At 44.4% G+C, this 16,164-nt stretch overlaps 1 protein-coding gene across 1 annotated transcript in view; it reads left to right on the top strand.

The window, feature by feature from the left end:
- CFAP299 (cilia and flagella associated protein 299) overlaps positions 1–16,164 on the top strand; it is a 916,670-nt gene that overhangs the window by 723,243 nt on the left and 177,263 nt on the right. The window lies entirely within an intron of this gene.

Here is a 16,164-nt window from a genome sequence, read left to right as displayed (position 1 = left end):
CCAGCCTTGTGTCCTGCAGCAATGGGCCCCCCAGCCTTGTGTCCTGTAGCACTGGGCCCCCCAGCCTTGTGTCCTGTAGCAATGGGCCCCCCAGCCTTGTGTCCTGTAGCAATGGGCCCCCCAGCCTTGTGTCCTGTAGCAATGGTCCCCCCAGCCTTGTGTCCTGTAGCAATGGGCCCCTCTTCCTGTCCCTTATTATACCATTGTTCACACACACACACACACACAGGTTCTCACCTGTCCTCCGTTCCTGCGCTGTCCTTACCTTACCAGTCTGCAGGCTCATGGACCCCTCCATGATCTCGTCCGGTGCACGGAGCCGCCGTCGCAGGATGCTATCATGGCTTTACTGCAGTTAAATGCTTTGCGGCGCCGTAAAGCATTTAACTGCAGTAAAGTAATGAAGTCAGCCTGCAGCGGCGGCTCCGTGCACCGGACGGGTCACTGAGGAGGTCTGTGTCTTGCGGTCTGGAGCACCGCGGGAACAAAGGAGAACAGGTGAGAATGATTACATTTTTTTTTCTTCGGCTCCTTGTGAGCGCTTACCTCTGCAGCCCTGCGCGTCCTCTCCTCTGCTGCTCCGTCGGCAGTGTGATGACGGCCGCTGTGTCGGTGCAGGGATGAGCAGCTCCTCCGCCTCCTGTCACCGGCCACACAGTTCACATGTACGTGCGTCTGAAGGATGCACGTACATTTGAATAGCGCGCGGTGCAGGACCTACGATGAGTCACATGACCGTCTGTGATGTCACCGCAGGTCCTTCTGCACCCACAAAAACTGCAGCGATAGTACAGAACTTGTGCTATCGCTGCAGTTTGTAATTGAAAGCCTGGGGGGCCCTCAGAGCGTGGGAGGGGGGGCATCAGAGCGTGGGGGCCCTGCCTAGTCTGCCGCACATGGCGCTGGCCGTGAAAAACCGGCGGCCCCGCGGCGCTGTACACAGCTCCGCACTAATTAAGGCACGTGGGGCCCACTGAGGGCCCGAGGCCTACCGGGGGATTCCCCGGTACCCCGGCGGGCCAGACCGAGCCTGTATATATATATATATATGTATATATATATATATATATATATATATATATGTATATATATGTATATATATATATATATATATATATATATATGTATATATATGTATATATATATATATATATATATATATATATATATATGTATATATATGTATATATATATATATATATATATATATATATATATATGTATATATATATATATATATATATATATATATATATATATATATATATATATATAAAAAAGTTTTTAATGTTTTACTACAACCCCAATCCAAATAAGCAGATTTTATCAAAAATTTTCAACAGAACATTTTTGTCAAAACTACAGCAAGCACCTCAGTAAGTGACACTTCTGGAATCAGGGTCTCTGTCTCTACATTATGCTGCTCTCAGATTGGGTAGTAAAAACTGGTGACAGATTCGCTTTAAGGCAATTTATCATCCATTATGTCTCAACCTTTTTTACTGAGGATGAGGATTCAGTCAAGTCATATTTACCTGCTCCCACTAATGACTGAAGACAACCCACAGCCACTAAGGAGTCACGCCAAGGAGATAAGTGTTCTGTTTGTTGTATAGTAATGTTCAGCCATGCCATTATGCCAAGAGAGAATACTGATGCTTTGTTAAAATTTAATTATGTGAAAAACATAAACAGATGGATTAACGCTGAGCGGTGACTTTAGGAATATAACCCCAGGGTTCATTGACTTAATGAATGTGTCTTGATTGTGCAAATACTTGGTAGACTTTTTGAATGGGAGTTTCTGTTAGTAAATATTTGTTCCAGGAGTGAATTAATCAAAGTAATGTCACTGAGTTTGCACAACAATTGCACAAAAACGAGATTTGTACTGACTTTAAAATGTGATATTCAGTGATGTGGCAATTCTAAAAAAAATTCTGCACCTCCACAAACATGGCTGTGCAGTCCATATTTTATTCAATTGGAGGTGTGCATCCTCCACGTCTGCTCTATTCATTATTTATATGACTGCTGCTGAAAGCTGTGTGCTGTACTCTGCTTTTCCGGCAGTGCCATTGACAATGAATGAGTGGAGGTTGAATATATACACTTTCGTTCCATTCAGAAAGGGTCTGCAGAGCCTTGTTCTCGGTGCTCTAGAGCTCTGACCTCAGGATTGCTGGCCGAGGCAGTGGTTGGATCCCCAGCGATCAGTAGGCTAATTTCCATGATATAGATAGGGGATAACTTGTGATAATGTACTCCGGCTTCGATACTAGGTGAACTAAAGAGAAGGACAGGAGGAATTAAATTATGGCAAACAAATTATTTCAGAATAATGAAGAACTAAATGTTTTGTCACTGTAGCTTCTACCTAATCAAAGCTCATGTTTGCTATCTGCAGTAGACCATGTACTGCGATAGTACACATTCCTTGGAGTCCAGTGGAACAATGTAGAAACGTTTACTGCTGAACCACTGTTCATATAAAATCCCATCACCACTAGTAAAAGTTTACCAAAATCCAAATGACATAGGATTATTTCCCAAATATATTATCATTTCAGTAAGAGATAACTTACAGATTGCGAGGATACCAACAAATAGTCCCAAAACAACCCTGACATCAGGGCTTAGTAACCCAGGAACCACGCTCTGCAAAGCCCCTTCATGCACAGGTACATGTTTGGCCTCTGCTGTATTCATTATCTTTGGCATTGCACAAGAAGGCTCAGAGCCCAATTATTGGTTTTCTACTTCCCCGATCTCAGGATCGAGGAAAGAGCAGCCGAACTCCCTGTGACCAGTAAGTTGTCCCCTATCCAGTGCATAGGGGATACCTAAAAGGGAACCCGTCACCAGATTTGTCTCCTATAAACTGAAAATACCACCAGTAAGCTCTTATATGCAGCATTCCAGAATACTGCACATAAGTCCCCAAGCTGATCTGTATAACATAAAAAACAGCTTTTATTATACTCACCTGCGGGGCGGTCTGGTCCGGTCCGATGGCAGTTGCTTGTCTTGATCTGGCACCTCCTCTCTGCTTGCGATTGCCATCCTTTTTAACTGCTTTGTCATCCACACAGTGTGGATTAATGTATTGTAATGGGCAGGTGCGGGAAAAGGTCAAAGAACGCCCTCACATGTGTACTACAATACTTTGCTCTGCCCTCAGCAGGGCACAGAGAAGTGTGAGTGTGCAGGAGTGCAATGGATGCCTCTATGTGGATGACATAGGACATGTCATCCATACGAAGCAGGGAAGGAGGACGGCGATCATAAGAAGAGAGGAGGTGCCGGGACAAGACCAACTGCGCCCATCGGCCCGGACAGGGTATAATAAAAGGTCTGTTTTGTGTTATACAGATCAGGTTGGGCTCTTATATATAGTATTCTAGAATTCTGTATATAAGAGATTACTGGTGGTGGTCACAGTTTATAGGGGACAAATCTGTTGACACGTTCCCTTTAACGTCTTGAGAAAAATCCTTTAAATCTCTTGGAAACATTTTGCTTTTTGGGCCTATTCTCTTCATAGATAACCCCAGGCTATAATTCGTTCCTCTATATTAGTAAGGAGCAAATCAGGAGGAATTCAGTTATGGAAAATGCTTAAACGATTTAAAAATTCTAAAAAATACAAATGATTTATAAAGATTAAGAAAAAAAAGATATCTTTCTTATCATGCTTTCCTTTAGAATTGGTCTGACAGCCGTATGCAGCCTCCAGACTGTTCCTGTTAGCGTGTGCATTTGCACCAAACCCATGGAAGCCTACCCATCTACTCTCAGTTAAGCTGCTTCCTCCGAGATGAACAATCACGCACTTGTAAATTTTGCTGCAGGTGTCTAGGGGTGTCAGCTGGCCTCTGTTTATTATTGGTGTGCTGTGTACAGGGAGACTGGCCAGACCATCAGTAACAACTCTATGCAAACGGGTCAGGGAAATGAAAATAAAGCTTGTGCTGCTGGAACTTTAGGGTCTGAGGTTTTTCTGGCAAGACCTTCCCGAGTTCCTCTTAGGTGCTACTTAAAAATTGCTACTTGTTTAACTTGGAAGAAACTTCACATAACAAGGCCTATGTGAGATATGTGTAGCAAGGAAACCAGATGTGTGCAGGTGTGCTGCTTTTTTATTTTAAGTTCTACCGGAGGAACACTTCCTCTGCCTTTTTCTAAGGGGTTTCTCTTTTTTCAGAAGTCTGTTTGTATAATTTGTTTTTGAGAGGAAAAAAAAAGTCCTGTAAAAATAGCCAAGACCTAATTTACATGATTTTGAACTTTATTTAAAGGCCTCTTATTTTATTGAACTTAATGAAATTCGCCTCATCTGTATAATTTCTACAGCCATAACTCCACAGCTATGAGATGCTTAAATCTCTTATCATGTGAAATTGGAAATATGAACATATTTTATGCTATATAACAGACAACAAAGTGATTTCCAGACATTTACAAATTTTATACCATAGCAATATACACTACTCAACAATGAAATTGCAACACTAAGAAGGAAAAGTCGTGGAGTTGTGTATTCATATCCTGTGAAGTTTTCCACATTTTTTTCACATTACACCCATAAACTTGAATATATTTTATTTTTATTTTATGCTATTGTCACGGGCAGGGGTGATTGTCCACGGCAGGGAAGTCTACCCGAGGCGCTCGGATCCGGAATCGTGGCGGTGGCTCGAGTGGCAGCCGGATCCGGGGCTCGCGCACCAAACCGCCGCCCACAACAATAAAAAGAGGGTATTTACAAAGGAAGAGTTTGTCAGTGACGTCACCCGTTGGTGCGGTGAGGCTTGGTGGCACTGCCGCTGCCTGGTTATGGGACGCCCAGGGCTGATGGAGCGGGGCAGCAGGATGGTATCCCCTCCACGGGTAGGGGAGGTGTTGTCCCGGTGCCAAGGTGTACGGGAGGGGAGATGCTGCAGAGAGTGTGATGCAGGACTGGACCGAGCCTGAATGGTGTACTCACAGTTCCAAAGAAGTTCACACAGAGTCCAGTGGTAAACCAAATTGCCAGTGACCAGTAACCTCCGGCGGGTGTATTCGGGTCCCACACCTTGGTGTAACAAACAGGGGTCCCTTCCTCCTGCACTCAGTTTTTGTGTCTTCTTATGGACAACTTCGCTTGGATCGGGGAAGTCCACTCCCGGTAACTTCGTATGTTGGGAGCTGTGGCCCACTCCATACTCCTCTCCCCTCGACTCTCAGTACTGTTCTGTCTTGTTCCCTCCCAGAACACCTCAGGACCCCTAGGTGGGTGCTCCCATCCGCCTGGTCCTGTCCACTGCTGTGTCCCTATTGTCATGGGGGGTGACTAGGCTTTACTGGCTGGTGTTGTACACCTGGGTGTGGGTTTGTTTTGGTGTGCCAAGGAGGATAGAGTCCTGCACCTGGAAGATCTGCACAGTCTCTGTGACAACCTGGTTTTGCAAGGGCGTCATACTCCCCCTTGGTAGAATACATCCCGTCCTCTGGCTGTCCGGCCACTGATGTTTATTTTTCTGCATCTAAAAAAGGGAGGCACATTTCTTAAATGTTGCAAACAATATCTCCTTCTTCCTTCAACCCGCCACCCAAAACACCTGAACCCCCGGTGCCATCGCTAACACTGGTGTCACACCACCCCAAGTTCCTGTTGGTGTCCTTGATGACCGGGCAGAAGTTCCTTACCCACTAGTCCACCCCAAAGGATCCCAAAGTTCTGGAACCCTCTGGCCTGGAGGTTAGCCACCAGTTTTGCTGGTGACTGGGCCTCGGCCGACTCTACCGCAGGCCCTTCCTCCAACCAATCATCTCCAGCGGGTGTTGCAGTTCTGGTGGTGGGATAACAAGAAGGTAGATGGGGGTTATGTATAATGACCCAAGAAAGTTTTTGGGTGGCCTCTACCAGTACAGAGGCCTTGGTCCATCAACAATAACAGGGAAAAGCTGGGTTTTCAAACTGGGAAAAGGGGTAGCCGGGATCCGCTACCTTTTACTCTTTATTCTATCAGACAATCAGGGGTGAGTGTGGAGGCCGGTCCTATCTTCCCCACTACCTGGGTACACTGATCACCTTCCCAGGTGCACAGGCTCCATTCTGCACACTGTCGGCAACATATATTTGCTTCTTCTGGCCCCAAACTTCTGTTGGGGTACCCCTTCTTCTTTTTTCAGGCAGCCATTTCTCTGTGAAGCTGCGGCTGCTGCCGTTCCCAGTATGGGGCACGGGTTCCGTGCTCTGCCTCTTGCTCAGGAGCCAGGCCCACTCGGATGCCCTCGGCGCCGGCTATGACCGACCTCACATACTGCCGTGGGCCCCATCAATCAGTGGCCTGCTCCACTTCCCTGCAGGTGCACTCCGGCTGCTCTTCAGCCGGGTCGGGGTGTTTGGGAGCGGTTGGTGCTGCCGTTGGAATAAATTATGGGTCGAGTGCCGCCTCCGCTGCGGCTGGGCGGATATCCAGGGCCGACGTCATCACCGTGCGGCCAGGCTCGGGGCCGGGATGGACGTCACAGGCAGTGCGGCCTGGCTCGGGGCCAGATGGGATGTCATCAGTGGTGCCAGAGCGATGGTGACGGTAAAGCCTGAGGACCCAGTAGCTCAGTCCTCCCCCTCAGATAGTATGGGCTCCGCTGCCACGGACTGAGGCAATGGATCGGTCGGGGCATTGGCTGTGGATATGGGTGACAAGGAATGCGGCGTGGTGGATGGGAGCGAACTGGACCCCTCAGCCGGGCAGGCCGGTTCCTGGGGAACATAGGAGTGTGGGTCACTGCTTACCCGCTCCTCCGAGGCCATCTCCACTTTGCGCACCCAGACAGCTGCAGCCAGGCCCTTCATCTCCGATGTCCACTTCGCCAGCATGAAGTGGGCTTGGGCCTGGATCCTCTCCATCAGCTCCTCGATCCAGTCAGCGGTTCAAGGGACGTGACTCTCTGGATGCTGTCTGCCAGGTTGCTGTGACATCTTGCTGCTGGTGTCCAGGAATGGGTTTCTGCAGAGTTCTGGCATCCCTGCACTTTACAGTTCTAGTTACATGCCGCTCCTTCACCTTCCCCCTTGATTTTCGACAGCAATCTCGCGAGACCCACTGCATTTTTCAACTCCCTGCTCTGGGGATCACCGGGTTCCGCCCGCGTTCTTAGGGAGCGGGGCTTCAGACTTGCACTCTTTTCGGGGAAGATGATGACAAGGTTGTCCTTTTTGGCGCAAAAATGGTGGGCAAGATGGCGGCAGTGCAAAAATTTCAATGTTTCACGAGTTACCAGTCCAGGAAAAAGGCACACTTCATCCAGGTTAGTGGATCAGGTAAGTATCCTGTTCATGACACCAAGATTTGTCGCGGGCAGGGGTGACTGTCCACGGCAAGGAAGGCTACCCGAGGCGCTCATATCTGGAATCATGGCGGTGGCTCGAGTGGCAGCCGGATCCGGGGCTCGCGCAGCAATCCGCCGCCCACAACAATAAAAAGGGGGTATTTACAAGGGAAGAGATTGTCAGTGACGCCACCCGTGGATTGCGGTGAGGGTTGGTGGCACTGCCGCTGCCTGATTATGGAACACCAGGGGTTGATGGAGCAGGGCAGCAGGATGGTATCCCCTCCATGGGGAGGTGTTGTCCTGAGGCCAAGGTGTACGGGAGGGGAGATGCTGCAGAGAGTGTCATGCAGGGCTGGACTGAGCCAGAATGGTGTACTCATAGTTCCAAAGACGTTCACACAGAGTCCAGTGGTAAACCAAATTGCCAGTGACCGGTAACCTCTGGCGGGTGTATTCGGGTCCCACACCCTGCTGTAACAAACAGGGGTCCCTTCCTCCTGCACTCAGTGTTTGTGTCTCCTTTCGGACAACTCCGCTTGGAACGGTGAAGTCCACTCCCGGTAACTTCGTATGTTGGGAGCTGTGGCCCGCGAAAACTGACCCGTGGGATCTCTGTGGGTTCTGACGGACACTCTATCGCCCGCATTGGGCTTCCGTTTCGCTCTCTGGGCTTGCTGGTGGGACAAGACGTGGAATCTTGTCCCCGGCTGGCTAATTAACAAGGGGCTTGCAACCTTCCTCGTCCTAGGGTCCAGGCACCCCGACTGTGCATGGCCTCCAGACCGGATTTCCGCTGTTGGCACCGGCGGACTACAACCCTGGCCCAGTACACTTAAGGTCTCCTGCGACCGTATCTCTATCGCCTGTGGCTCTGTGTGCCGTCTTCCACCTAGTCAATAGTCCGGTAGTCCAGGGGCCCCAACCCCTGACTCCGCTGTCACTCCACACTCCTCTCTCCTCGACTGTCAGTACTGTTCTGTCTTGTTCCCTCCCAGAACACTTCAGGACCCCTAGGTGGGCGCTCCCATCCGCCTGGTCCCGCCCACTGGTGTGTCCCTATTGTCACGGGAGTGACTAGGCTTTACTAGCTGGTGGTGTGCAACTGGGTGTGGGTTTGTGTTGGTGTGCCAAGGAGGATGGAGTCCTGCACCTGGAAGATCTGCGCAGTCTCTGTGACAACCTGTTTTGCCAGGGCGTCACACTATATTTTAACACAAAGTAGCAAGTATTTAAGAAGGAAATTATACATGGTTTCCTATGTATTTAAATCTGCATTTTGTGATGTGCATTTAATTTCAGCTCCTTTAGTTTGATACCACTAAATAAATCCAAATTGCCTCCAGAAGACACCTAATTAATTAATTGAATCCACCTATGTGTTATTTTTTTTCTCAATATACCTACTGCTATTCTGTGAAGGCCTGAGACATTTTTTTTTAAAATATTAGGGATCAAACAGCATCATGAAAATCAAGGAACATACCAGACAGGTCAGGGATAAAATTATGGAGAACAGTAAAGCAGGGTTAGGTTATAATAAAATAGCCCAAGCTCTGAACATTGATCACTGTTTAATCCAACATTCCAAAATGGAAGGAGTACGGTACAACTGCAAACATACTGAGACATAGCCATACATCTAAACTGACTTTCCAAGCAAAGAAAACACTAATTAGACAAGCATCCAATAGGCCTATGGTTACTCTGGAAGATCTGTAGGGATCCAGAGCACAGGTGGGTGAATCTGTCCACAAAACAATTAGTAATCGTGTACTCCACAAATCTGGTGTTTATGGAAGAGTGGCAAGAAGAAAGCCATTTTAGAAAGCAAGTCCCATTTGCAGTTTGGAAAAAGACATGTAGAGGATACAGCTGTCATGTGGAAGAAGATGCTCTGGTCAGATGAGACAAATGTAGAACTTTTTGAAATAAATGTAAAATGCTATGTGTGGTGAAAAACTAACACTGTGCATCACTCTGAAAACACCATCCCCACCGTCAAACATATTGGTGGAAGCATCATGCTGTGAGATTTCTTTCTTCAGCAGGGTCAGGGAAGCTGGTCAGAGTTGATGGGAAGCTGGATGGAGCTAAACACAGGGTAATACTGAAGAAAAACCTGTTAGAGGCTGCAAAAGACTTGAGTCTGGGTCATAGGTTAATCAGGACAACAACTCTAAGCATATTGGCAGGAATAGAATGGAATGGTTCAGATCAAAGCATATTTGTGTGCTTGAATGGCTTAATCAGAGTCTAGACCTAAATATCATTGAAAATCTGTGGCAAGACTTGAAAATTCTTTTTTACAGATGCTCTCCATCCATTCTCACTGAGTGACTACATGTGCAAAGCCAGTAGAAACATACCCCAAAAGACTTGCAGCAATAATTGCAGTGAAAAGTGGTCCTACAAAGTATTGACTAAGATGGGTCAAATGCAAATGCACATAACAACTTTAATATATTATATATATATATATATATATAAAAATATATATACACACACACACACACACACACACACACACACACAAACACGTGGTCAAAATTGATGGTACCTCTCGTTTAATGAAAGAAAAACCCACAATGGTCACAAAAGTAACTTGACTGGCAAAAGTAATAATAAATAACAAATCTATGAAAATGAGCAAATGAAAATCAGACATTGATATTTAACCATGCATTCACAGAATTTAAAAATAATATAAAACTTATGGAATAGGCCTGGACAGAAATGATGGTACCCCTGAAAATAATGTGACAAATGGGACATGTTAAGCCAAGGTGTGTCCACTATTTAGCATCACAGGTGACTGCAATCTTGTAATCAGTCAGTGGGCCTGTATATAGAGCTACAGATACTCACTGTGCTGTTTGGTGACATGGTGTGTACCACATTCAACATAGACCAGAGGAAGCAAAGGAAAGAGTTGTCTCAGGAGATTAGAAATAAAATTATAGACAAGCATGTTAAAGGTAAAGGTTCTAAGACCATCTCCAAGCAGCTTGATATTCCTGTGATTACAGTTGCACATATTATTAAGAAATTTAAGGTCCACGGGACTATAAATATGTACAAAGCCATGTATGATATATTTTACACTTCACCAATACTTGTTACTTAGTGTTGGTGAATCACATAAAATCCCAATGAAATGCATTTAAATTTGTACATGTAACGTGAAAAAATGTATAAAAGTTAACAGGATATCATTACTTTTTTAATGCACAGTAAATCATGAGATCAATGTTAATGATATGCTAATTATGCAAAAAAAAACAAATTAAAACTTCTTGATTTATTCTGTATGGAGTATGATAACCATGTGCAGAAATAAGTACACTTACACAGTACACCTTGGCATCAACAGATTTTTGATACCCCATCCGAAAGCCAGAAACCATCATTCCAGCAGTACAGTGCTATGCAGAAGTTTGAGCACCACTGGTCAAAATTACTGTTATTGTGAACAGTTAATCAAGTTGAAAATGAAATGATCTCTAAAAGGCATAAAGTTAAAGATGACACATTTCCTTTATATTTTAGGTAAGAACAAAAAAAAAATATTTTCATCTTTAACATTTTAAAAACTACAAAAATGAAATTGGGCCAATGCAAAAGTTTGAACACCCTTGGAGATTTGTGTGCTCAGATAACTTTGACTATCATTTCAGACCTTAATTAGCCTGTTAGGTTTGTGGCTTGTTCATTATCATAGTTAGGAAAGAGCAGGTGATGCAAATTTCACAGCTTTATAAAAACCCAGCTTCCTCTAACCTTGTGCAAATAAAACAACAGCCATGGGTTTTTCAAAGAAGCTGCCTAGCACTCTGAAAATCAAAATGGTGAAGGCCCACAAAGCAGAAGAACGCTAGAAGAAAATAGCAAAGCGTTTTCAAGTTGTCTTTTCCTCAATTCGAAAAGTAATTCAGAAATGGCACTTTCAGAAACAGTGGAGGTCAGGATAAGGTCTAGAAAATCAAGCAAAATTTCTGTGAGAGCTGCTCGTAGGATTGCTAGAGTGGCAAATCAGAACCTTCACTTCACTGCAAAAGTCCTTCAGGAATATTTAGCAGACTCTGGACTTGTGGTACATTGTTCTACTGTTCAGATACACCTACAGAAAAATGGCCTTCATGGAAGAGTCTTCTGAAGAAAACCTCTCCTGCGTCCTAACCATAAAATTTAGCATCAGAAGTATGCAAAATAACATCTAAACAAGACTGATGTATTTTGGAAACAAGTCGTGTTAACTGATAAGGTTAAAATAGAATTCCTTGGCCACAATGATCAAACCAAATGTTTGGGGAAAAAAGGAGACAGAATGTCATGACAAGACAACCATTAAGCATGGGGGTGGATTAATCATGCTTTGGGTTGTGTTCTATCCAATGGCACTGGGAACATTTCACGGGTAGAAGGAAGAATGTATTCAATTAAAGTTTAACAAATTCTTCAAGCAAACATAACACCATCTGTAAAAAAGCTGAAGTTGAAAAGAGGATGACTTCTACAAATGGATAAGGATCCTAAACACAATTCAAAATCCACATTAGCCTATGTCAAAAGGTACAAGCTGAAGGTTTTACAATGGCCCTCACAGTCCCCTGATCTGAACATCATTGAAAATCTGTGGCTAGACTGCAAAAGAGCAGTGCATTCAAGAGTACCCAGGAATCTCACAGAACAAGAAGACTTTTCCAAGGAAGAAAGCATGAAAATCCCTCAAACAAGAATTGAAAGACTCTTGGCTCGCTACAAAAGAACATTTACAAGCTTTGATACTTGCCAAAGGGGGTGCTGCAGGGTACTAACCATGCAGGGTACCCAATATTTTGCATTGGCCAACTTTATTTTTTGTTGTGAATTTAAAAATGTAAAAAATATATATATTTTTTTTTGTCTAAAATGCAGAGGATATGTGTTATCCTTAACTTTATGGCTTTTACAAGTAATTTCATCTTCAACTTGCTAAATTGTTCAGAATATCAGTAAACTTGACCGGGTGTGCTCAAATTTTCCATGCCACTGTATATGACTTACTGTGCTGCTTGCTGGTATTTTGATAAATTCACTGTATTATTTGCTTGAGATTTTGCCGTTATATGAATTTAGAGGTTTGTGTAACCTCACCCACACCCCTGATTGCTAGCTTTTGTGCCCATTTAAAGTGTACACAGAAAACTGCCAATCAGAGGTGGTGGCACGGTTATTTAGAGCTCATGACTATACTTGACTACTTAACACAAGGTTTTCTTTTCCTCTATTGATAATACAGTGATTTTATCAAAACTACAGCAAGCATCCCAGTATGTGACGTATTACTGGAAACAAGGTTTCTGTTTGTACCTTATGCTGCTCTCAGATTAGGTGCTAAAAATCTGCTAACAGATTTTCTTAAATAGTTGGTGGATGAATGTTTTGCCAAGCTGAATCCACTTGGGAACAAAAATCATCAAGAACTGCTGCTGGCAGCTGCCATGACAATTCACTTTAAAGAGAAATTACACATGGGCCTATATTGTGAGTCCTGGGGTATTACGGCTTGTTTTAGTCTTACACAGAGCTATCTAATTTGCATGATACTTTGTTATTGTTCTCCAGGTGTTGATTGTTGTTTTTTACATTTTTATTGCATGTGATACCCCTGGACCATTTGTCTCCTCCAGGTGTTCTACTATTCTGCAATTTACTCTCCCCTTGTGGCGGGGCTTCATTACTGTTATTTTGTTGTATTATCATAATTATTATAATTTGTGGGTACAGGATCCTGTCTTTACTACATGTTTTAATTGTTTTTAATTGCATCAGTGCTCTGTTAATAAAGGTTTTATGTATTCTCTATTATCGGTTGTGCGTTATATGCAATGTCTTTCCCCTTTCTTTAACCTATTACGTGCTCCATTGCATTGTCAGCACCCCTCCTTGTTTTACTTTGCTACTGTGGTGCATCCTCTCTCCTTGCCGCAACCTTTAAAGAGAAGGAAGACAAACTATTTGAATATGAATCTTATAGTTTTGTACCCTCTCAAGTATAATATTTCTCAGAAGCCATCATTATGGAGCACAGTAGACACACGTTATCTAGTTGTCAGCACAGTAGATGTTCTTTTTTACATATTTCAATTCAGCATGTAAATAGTTGAAGACATTGATCTGTGTCCAATAACTATATTCTTCTTTTAGTCTGACTACACTTGTCACGAAAAAAAAATTTGTACTAAAAGTAACCATATTTTCAAGTAAGGCTACATAATATTCTGTCCTGAGTGTGAACATTAAGAGTAACACTATATCTGACAATTGTGTTCTGCATCTTCACCAGAATCTCTCTGCAGGCTGTATCTCTTATTTGCTGTCAATTCTCAGCTGGTGGGATGAGAGATGCTGCTGTGCTCTCTCTCATACAGAGCTCAGCACACAAAGAGGGATCCTTGCTCTTTATTCTTTAGTTAGCACAAAAACGGAAGTAACAACAGCAATACTGTGCTGTCAGGATGGGAATACATCTCTGGATTGAGGTAAAAGACTTGTTAGAAAGCTCCGTATGGAAAACCCCAGCACTCAAATTATAGACACAAGTGAGGTAAATTTTGAAAAAAAAAATATTTTCTTTTTGATATTCTGCAAAAAGTGCACCAAAAGTGGGAGCAAAAACCCGACGTTTAAGCTACTGGAGCCTTTTTCAAGGTTTTGCATTGGAAATGAATGAGAGCAGCATGAGTCACAAGCCGACTACCATCAAGAGTATGTTGAGGGGTGCCCCACTTTTTGCAGCTTTTAAAAATCAGACAGGGATAAGAAGGAAGGGTGATGGTATGTGAATGGTGCGCCTGAGAGTGTATGTCTGGATTAGGCTGGACTCACACTAGCGTATGGCATCCGATGCGAGAGCATCAAGTGCGATATACTAATTACCCCCGGCTCAGGCTCTGCTGCGAACGTGAGACGAGTGTCTAGCTACCGGGTCACAGCTGTGAAGCTGAGGGCGGGCGCTGCGGAGGAGAGGGAGGGTTTAATGCCCCCATTTCCTCCATTGTCAGCCTGTGTGTATATCGCACTGCACTGGGATAACATTCGAGTGCAGTCCAATGTTTCTCTTGCACCCATTCACTTGAATGGGTGCGAGGGATACGGCTGTAGCAGAAAATCGCAGCATGTTGCGACTTTTCTTGCATCCAGAATCTGGATGCAAGAAAAGCTGACCAACTGCTCTCCCTCATTGACTAACATTGGTCAGAGTTCAAAGCGAGGCTTTCTCACATTGCACTCGTCCGTTTTGCAAGCTCGTGTGAGGGTGCCCTTAAAGGAAGAGTCCTATGCAATGGTGGCAGTGGTAAATGTGGTGACCTTTTTGTTAGAAAGTTCAGCATGATCTTTCTATGTATCCCTCTGCCTATTTTGTCTTCCCACTCTTAATACCTCTTTTTTTACCCCTCTCCACAGTGCGCTAGCAGTCTGCCTTCTCTAACAAAGGCAAAGTTTAGCTCTTTTATTTTCCTAATGGAAGACAAATTCAGGAGGCAGTAAGGAGAGAAGGAAGTGGCTGAGAAGTAGGGAAAAAAAGCTTATTTCTTTCATAAGGCATGTTGACTAGAGATGAGCCACCCCCCTAGAGTTCGAGTTCGGTTCGTCGAACGGTGCCCTGTTCGACGAGCCGGTCGAATTGCCGTTCGACGAACCTCTCGAACCCCATTGAAAACAATGGGAGGCAATCACAAACACCTAAAAACACCTGGAAAACACCCACAAAGTTGTCCAAAAGGTGCCAAACAACTCCCAAGACAACACAAATACATGGGAAAGTGACAATGATAAATACCCATGCGAAAACTAAACAGCTGGATGAGGAAAAAGAGTAGGAGACACAGATATAGGCATGGCATGGCCTTCTAAAGTCATGTAAAACACAGCAAGGGGACTCCAAGCAGAGTCTCCCTTTTTTCCAAAAATTGGGCCACACACACCACTTCAGTGGCATCACTTGTACCCCATTTGCAAAATTGACAGGTAAATTTGCATCAAGCACATTCCAAAATACGCCAGCCTTAACTGTCCCCAGGATGACACCGTGATAGGTAGCAAAGTCTTTGCTGAACCATGACTTGTTCATCTTGGCTCATTTTTAAAAACCCAACAAAGGTTACTCCAAGCAGAGTCTCCCTTTTTTTCAAAAATTGGGCCCCACAGACACCACTTCAGTGGCAGCACTTGTGCCCTAGTTGCAAACAGGAAGTTTTGATTTGCATCAAGCACATTCCAAAATACGCCAGCCTTAACTGTCCCCAGGATGACACCGGGACAGGTAGCAAAGTCTTTGCTGAACCATGACTTGTTCATCTTGGCTCATTTTTAAAAACACAGCAAGGGTTACCCCAAGCGGAGTCTCCCTTTTTTCCAAAAATTGGGCCCCACAGACACCACTTCAGTGGCAGCACTTGTGCCCTTGTTGCAAACAGGATGTTTTGATTTGCATCAAGCACATTCCAAAATATGCCAGCCTTAACTGTCCCCAGGATGACACTGGGATAGGTAGCAAAGTCTTTGCTGAACCATGACTTGTTCATCTTGGCTCATTTTTAAAAACACAGCAAGGGTTAGTCCAAGTGGAGTCTCCCTTTTTTCCAAAAATTTGGCCCCACAGACACCCCTTCACTGGCAGCACTTGTGCCCCAGTTGCAAACTTGACAGGTACATTTGCATCAAGCACATTCCAAATCCACAAGCATTTACTCTCCCCAGGATGACACAGGGGTAGTAAAGTCCTTGCGGATCTTGATGAACGTTAGTCTGTCCACATTGTCACTGGACAGACACATGCGCTTATCTGTCAGCACACACCCA

The sequence above is a fragment of the Anomaloglossus baeobatrachus genome, chromosome 1 (genome assembly GCF_048569485.1).
Source record: "Anomaloglossus baeobatrachus isolate aAnoBae1 chromosome 1, aAnoBae1.hap1, whole genome shotgun sequence".
NCBI lineage: Eukaryota > Metazoa > Chordata > Amphibia > Anura > Aromobatidae > Anomaloglossus > Anomaloglossus baeobatrachus.
Note: the sequence above shows the minus strand (reverse complement) of the source record. Positions and strands in the feature narration are given on the sequence as shown.